The sequence below is a fragment of the Micropterus dolomieu genome, linkage group LG05 (genome assembly GCF_021292245.1).
Source record: "Micropterus dolomieu isolate WLL.071019.BEF.003 ecotype Adirondacks linkage group LG05, ASM2129224v1, whole genome shotgun sequence".
Lineage (NCBI taxonomy): Eukaryota > Metazoa > Chordata > Actinopteri > Centrarchiformes > Centrarchidae > Micropterus > Micropterus dolomieu.
The window spans coordinates 20,841,237-20,848,283 of NC_060154.1; positions in this window are offsets into that span (position 1 = coordinate 20,841,237).

The window sequence follows — 7,047 nt, forward strand, 5'->3', positions numbered from 1 at the left end:
CACCTTTTGTTTTGCCGGAGAGTTCTGTGTCGCGGTCCGCTCTGTACAGTTGGAAGCCAGCCAGCTGCAGCGCAGAGTCCGGTGTTCACACAGCCAGGTCTCCTTGAAGCACAGAATAAATAAATGAATAAAAGTCTCTGTTTTTCCCCACAAGTTCGTCCAGTTTATTGCACAGTGCGCGCACGTTGGAGAGAAATATTGCCGGTAGCGGTGTGCGGAGTCCCCGCCGTCAAAGACGCACAAGTGACCCGGCTCATAACCCTCTCCTGCGGCGCTTCACAGCAAGAACGACAGCGAGCGAGCCCTTCACCAAAATGTCCAATAATTTCACTGATGAAGCAAGAAAAGTGGGAATAAAATCCGCTGGAGTTGTTCCCCTGATGTTCATGAGCTCCTCCCTGGTGAAAGAGCACCGTGAATCACAGCTGAAAACTGAATTAACACACAAAAACAAAACAAAACAAAGCGCACCTTTTGTGTGCCTTCAAACAGCATCAGTTCTTGTTCATAGTTTTTGAATGAACTCTGCAGGTAGGTCATTCCAAACATCTTGGAGAACCCCACAGTCCTTCTGTGGTGACCCGCAGCCACAGATCCAGACTCCACAGCTCCAGAGCCAGACTGCCTCCCTGATTTTGACACGCACTTAAGTTTGTAATGTGTCTATTCCACCATTATTTATATTCCTTTAGTCTGTAAGGATCCACTGATTAAAAGAATCAAAACAGCTTTTCATAAAAAATAATCCTGTCCTGGGAATAACATTACTGTCACATGAAGTCCATTGCTAACTGTCTGCTAATTTCTGCCACATGTTTCTCTGCATCCTGCTCTGTGTTGTTGGGTATGCTTGTTTTCATTACCTTGCTGCCTACAAAATAAAAGCGATTAAGCTGTCAGTTGGAGGAGCTAGATCAAATGAATGATTTGATATGATTTTTGTACAAGTAATATTCATACTGGTTGAAACAGTTTGATTTCAGTCCCATATAGACGCCTGTCCCAAATATAGGCAGGGTCAATTCAGCAATTTTTGCAAGTAAAGCCCAGGCTATTAATCAAAGTTTTACACTATGTGCAGGTGTACCTAGAAGAACTGATGCTGTTTAAAGGAAAAAGGTGGTCACACCAAATACTAATTTGATTTTGATTTTACTCACTTTGCATTGTGTGAATTTATAAATATGATCTGTTAACATGTATATTTTTGAAAGCATTCATACTTTACAGCATTTTTCCACACCACAAAGCTTTTACACATTACTTTATATATTTACAGTATATTGGAATGCAGTATAACTGTCTGGTCCGGTTGTGAGTTTGTCTGCCTCTGTGTGACGTCAGATCATAGTGACTGTGTGGAAGCAGGAAGAGGAGAAGGTGGAGGTGAGGGAACATGGCTACCTGACTCTTCTGCAGCTCAGGAGTCCAACACACACCTTCAGACAGGACCACAGTAACTTCAAGGCACAGGGTAAACACACTGTTTCTCTCACCACCAGACATGAGCTTTGTGGGCCCGAAACATTTATGGTCTAACTTTGTCAGAATTGGTAGCTAAAACCCAGAAGAAGACAGAACCAAATGGTAAGGGTTTGGTTCAGGGATTGGGGAGTGGCTGGCCCGTCATTAGGAATTATGGACAATGGTTTACATTTTTCAAACCCTGCATCGACACCCACCCAACCTTGGCCATTAGTCTTATAGGGACACAGATGGAGTCCCTAACAACCTTTTCCAAATTCAGTGTTGTAGACTCAATGAAATATGTTTTAATGATAATGATACATTTATTTATCATGTAAATACATCTAAAAAGATTTGTTATTCGTATAAGACAGTAATTAAAGTGTTGTACTTAATCACATTTCAAAAAGTGTGCGATTTAATAAAAGAGAAATTGTGTAATGCTCTCTTCTCTTGTGTGTGCTGCAGTCTGCTCATTATTTCCGGCCACACCGGGCTCTCGCATATGCCCCTAAAAACAGATGTGCAATGAGAAAAATAATTTATGAGCAGTGTGCCAGTAACATTTAAGACAACAACCTACCGTAATCCCCCGCCCGCCGCTAATCGTTCTAAATATAGTCGGACTCGCCACTGGAGCACTGGGAGAAATGCTGGTGTTCAGGCCGCTCTATGACAGACAGAGAGACGTCGGCAGCAGCTAAAGCGGTCAGATAGAAGAAAACGGGGAGAAGATGAGGAAGGTTTTGCTCGCTGACCATTTAATGTTAGCTGTATTTACGTTTACATTTATTCATTTAGCTGACACTATTATCCAAAGCGACTTATAATTGCTAAGTATGTCAGAAGTTGCCCGCCTCTGGAGCAACTAGGGGTTAAGTGTCTTGCTAAGGGACACATTGGTGGATGTGTCACAGTCGGGGTTTGAACCCAGGTCTCTTACACCAAAGACATGTGTGTTAGCCACTGCATAACAGCTTTCTGTGAGCCTGTTTCGCTCCGCTTGGCTACATCCACATGAAGAATTTCAGAATAAGAGTGTTTTGCCTGCCTGATTTTGCTGACTTGTTCAGATTTTGTGAATTTGTTCAGTTGTCGTTGCTTTTTGTGCTTCTACTATGGTTAAGTAGGCTACGTACAGTATCTCACAAAAGTGAGTACACCCCTCACTCCCAGCATTGCTGCAGAGGTCGAAGGGGTGGGGGGGTCAGCCTGTCAGCGCCCAGACCATACGCCGCACACTGCATCAAATTGGTCTGAATGGCTGTCGTCCCAGAAGGAAGCCTCTTCTAAAGATGATGCACAAGAAAGCCCGCAAACAGTTTGCTGAAGACAAGCAGACTAAGGACATGGATTACTGAAACCATGTCCTGTGGTCTGATGAGACCAAGATAAATTTATATGGTTCAGATGGTGTCAAGCGTGTGTGGTGGCAACCAGGTGAGGAGTACAAAGACAAGTGAGTCTTGGCCACAGTCATTCCAACATGATAACGATTTATATTTGCTGCGGTGATGTGGAGAAACTTTTGTACACTATCTCAATATCATCCTACAGAGACTGATTGAAAAGCCATGTAAGCCACTATTGAAAATATATATATATATATATATATATATATATATATATATATATATATATATATTAGTCATACCCTCGGCACTGTGTAAATTTAACCAGCACCATTGAAAAAGCTTATTAGGAGTCGGCTGTTCTCTTTCTCTGGTGAGTACATTTAGTTTTAAGACTGTTGTTCGCTAGACAGAGTTATCAGCCCTGTTAAAATGACAGTTAATGTGAGTTACAGCTGCACCTAGCTTAGCAAGCTCCGCACATGGCCGTTAGCTCCGCCGTATCGTCACTTCCGGGCACTTCTTGGTTGCAAAAAGTCGACATGGCGGTGCCTTATCGGCCAAACTCAAGGCTTCAAAATGGCAGTCCACAAACCATCGGGTGACGTCACGATGACTACGTCCATTTCTTATATACAGTCTATGATTTGAACTAGGCTGGTTATTGTGGCGCTGCAGCCCTCTAGTGGGCGATTAAAAAACAGCGCCGTTCTCAAATAGCCATATAAAGGCTGATATATAACATATAATTACTATCATTATCTCTAAAGTGCTCATTCATACAGGAGCCTAACGTCCCTATCCATGAGTAAAATATTAATATCAGATTTGCAGTAAATATATTGAAGTAATAAGCTTGATACACTATATGAATAAACACACTCTTATTAAAATTCAACCAATTTAATAATAATCTGGATCAAGCCACCAAGTTCTTAAAGAACTCCAGCACAAAGAGAGGAACAAAGAGAGAAATAAACACATAAACGCAGACGTTTGGTAGTTCTGAACGCAGAGTGGGCCACATCAGGTCCGGATTCTGCAGACAGAGAAACACACATGAGCACATCGCTCTCAGACACTGCAGGTTGTTCACCAGTCACGAGCTGTGAAACAGCACGGCTCTGTTGGGAAATAGAAAGGAAAAGTTACGTTGCGTTCTCTGGCGGACCTGGATCAGCTGTTAGCTGTTTACATGGCTAACGCTAACGTTGCTACGTGGCTGTGTGTTAATGTTTTAATGACCGGGTCTGTTTGTTTGGGAGAGGAGACGACCTCTGAGGTAATTCGGCTCCAGGTAGAACCCTGTCAGGGCTCTTAAGTGGAGCGGACCCAGAACAACTCTCATCAGCTGTTGGCTGTAATGTTAAACACTAGCAGGACTAAAGTTACGGTGCGGCTGTGTTAAAACTAAAACTTAGCACAACATCACTGCGCTGTAATAACGTTATGCTTTGTTAAATGTTACATAATTAACAAAATAGCTATATAATGTCAGTCCAGTGACTGTTACCTGACAGCCGACCTGCCTCTCATTCTCCGGCGCTGACAGTCACTCATTATTTTGTCCTATAAAATTCCACTGAAGAAGATAATGCTTTCACTTCCCCACAATGTGAAAATGGTTGTATTAGGCCTACAGTTACTTATAAAATGAATCATTCAAGCATTAGAGCTGTGTTTCACGCTTATTCAGTTTCCATTATTAACTGTAGGCTAATTTGTTATAGGCTATTGCCTTTATTTGGTTATTTTTGGTATTTTAAATATATATTTCTGCACAATGATTTGGATTATTTTGATCATGCTAATGCGTTACTAATCAATGTAATCCTAAAGGAGTTATAACATACTAGGTTGCCTTATGTCTGCACATTTCTTTTTTTTTTTTTGCAATTACATTGTTGTGGAAGTACAAGACAGCAAATTAAAAATCTTAAGACTCTCAGTGAAGTTCTTCATTTTCCATCGGGATGCTACGCTAAGAGAAACCAGCATAATATTATAATATTATAAAATGATATGAACGTAATTTCCCACTCTGTATAGTTTATTGTTAATGCTCATAATATAAAGCTCCCATGATTCTAAACCAAGAAGACCATTTAATGTTCAGCTGTAAACAAACAACAGGCAGTGTTGGGGAGTAACTAGTTACATGCAATTTAGTCAAGTAATTTAATTACAAAATAAATGTGTTATCTGTTACAGTTAGGCCTACTGGAAAAATATGTAATTAAATCACAATTGCTTATTAAAATATTTTTGATTACATTGGGGGTTACATCTGAATATTTTCTGTAAAAAGCTCAGCTATATGTTGAATAATATTCATTTTGTTGCTTTGCGTGTTTTTTATATGGAGATGTCTACCATTGCCATTTCCAGCTACAGTTGTTTAGTAAAGTTTGAGGCTGTTCTGATGCTTTTGATTTGTTCTCATGTTTTAATTTGCAGCACCACCCCTCTACCAGTTAAAGTGCCTCCCACTGTCTTTTTAAAATGGTTAACATTTTACAAAACATTTATGGCAGCATCAAATATGGGGAAAATATATATTATCCCAGTTAACAATTGAAGGATGGGAGGCTTGAACTTCAAGTTCAAGTTGTCTATGATATCTATAATGCAAAAATGTAGCATCATTTCATGGCCTATTGGCTAGTCAATTAAATTCCAAATATTACCAGTTATATTTTTGAAGTTTTAGCCATAGTAATCTATTAACAAATAAATGTAAAAACACAATCAGTGTAATATTTAAATAGGTAAACCCCACAATTAATTGAGTTTTTGCAGCCTAATAAAAGACAAGGTCCAACGCTAACAAAGTTTCTGGAAGGAAAGGCTATTGCAGATTCCATCCACTAGATGGAGCCATAGACTTTGTAATGTGCTACAAATACACTAGAATATAAGCAGAAATTTTGAACTAACTTGAAGTTCTGTAGTTAAATTGCACAAACTTTTAATTAGCAGATTATATAGACTATTAACTGAACAAAATGTAATACAGCCTTGTTCATAACATTTTGACATCGTATTAATTTTTGATGAGAGTTTTACAGGCCCTTGTCTGGCCTTGGGCTGAGTGTTTAAACTTTTACATTTATTAATTTAGCTGACACTTCAAAGCGACTTACAATTGCTATACATATCAGAGGTCGCACGCCTCTGGAGCAACTGGGGTTAAGTGTCCTGCTCAGGGACACAATGGTGGAAGGGTCACAGTGGGGGAATGAACCCGGGTCTCTCACACCAAAGGCATAGTCTTATCCATTGCACCATTGCCACCTCATTTGATGTGTATGTGGGCATGGCGGTATGTTTGCTTTCTGAGATTGAGTGTGATGTAGTAAACAGAATGTTTTCAGAGAAATACATTTTTATCAGTAAATAATTTGAAATCAATAATAACGAATTCTGATTTAAACAATCCAGTTTAATGCACATTGTGCATCAAGCCAACACTACAACATACACACACTGCCTGCAGTTGCTGGATCTATTGGATGTGACAGTTAATGTTATGCTCACACATGCAAAGTATCAGAAAAAAACTAATATTTAACTTTGTTAAAACCATGTGTTATAAATGTTACTTGTCATTATAAACAATAACATCAATCGCCAAGGTTGAACGAGGCCTTGAACTAACCATGTTGGGAGGCGAGATTAGGGACTCACATATGCACAATTACAATGTTAGAAAATTTTACATTAATTAACTCCAAGGAATGAATCCAATTCAAAATCCATGGGTGCAATGCGACATTAGCAAAATGAACACTGGTCAAAACTGGTAGATACAGTAGTATGTACACAATGCATAGACATTAAACAGTGCATTCTGCAATCAGGAAGATTTCATTAGCACAAAGTAGTAACTCATTAGTCTTGATGACTATACCATTGACACTTACTATAAGATGTTGTACTGACCACATAATGTGCTTCCCCCTTACTAATCAAAATACATAGCCTAAATAAAATACATGCTGAAGTGCATCAATTAATGTCTGGTTGTATGTACTGGAATAGTATCCCAGTGTCAGCTGGTTCCTCAAGTCTGCTTTATCTCCAGTTGTGAGCTCTAACAGACCTGTGGGCAAACAACGAGTTACAAATAACTATAGGAAGCAATCCAGAAAACAGTGAACATGTACTGACATCAAATATTACAACAATAATGATAGTTAACATTCAGTACCATAGATTGATAAAGACA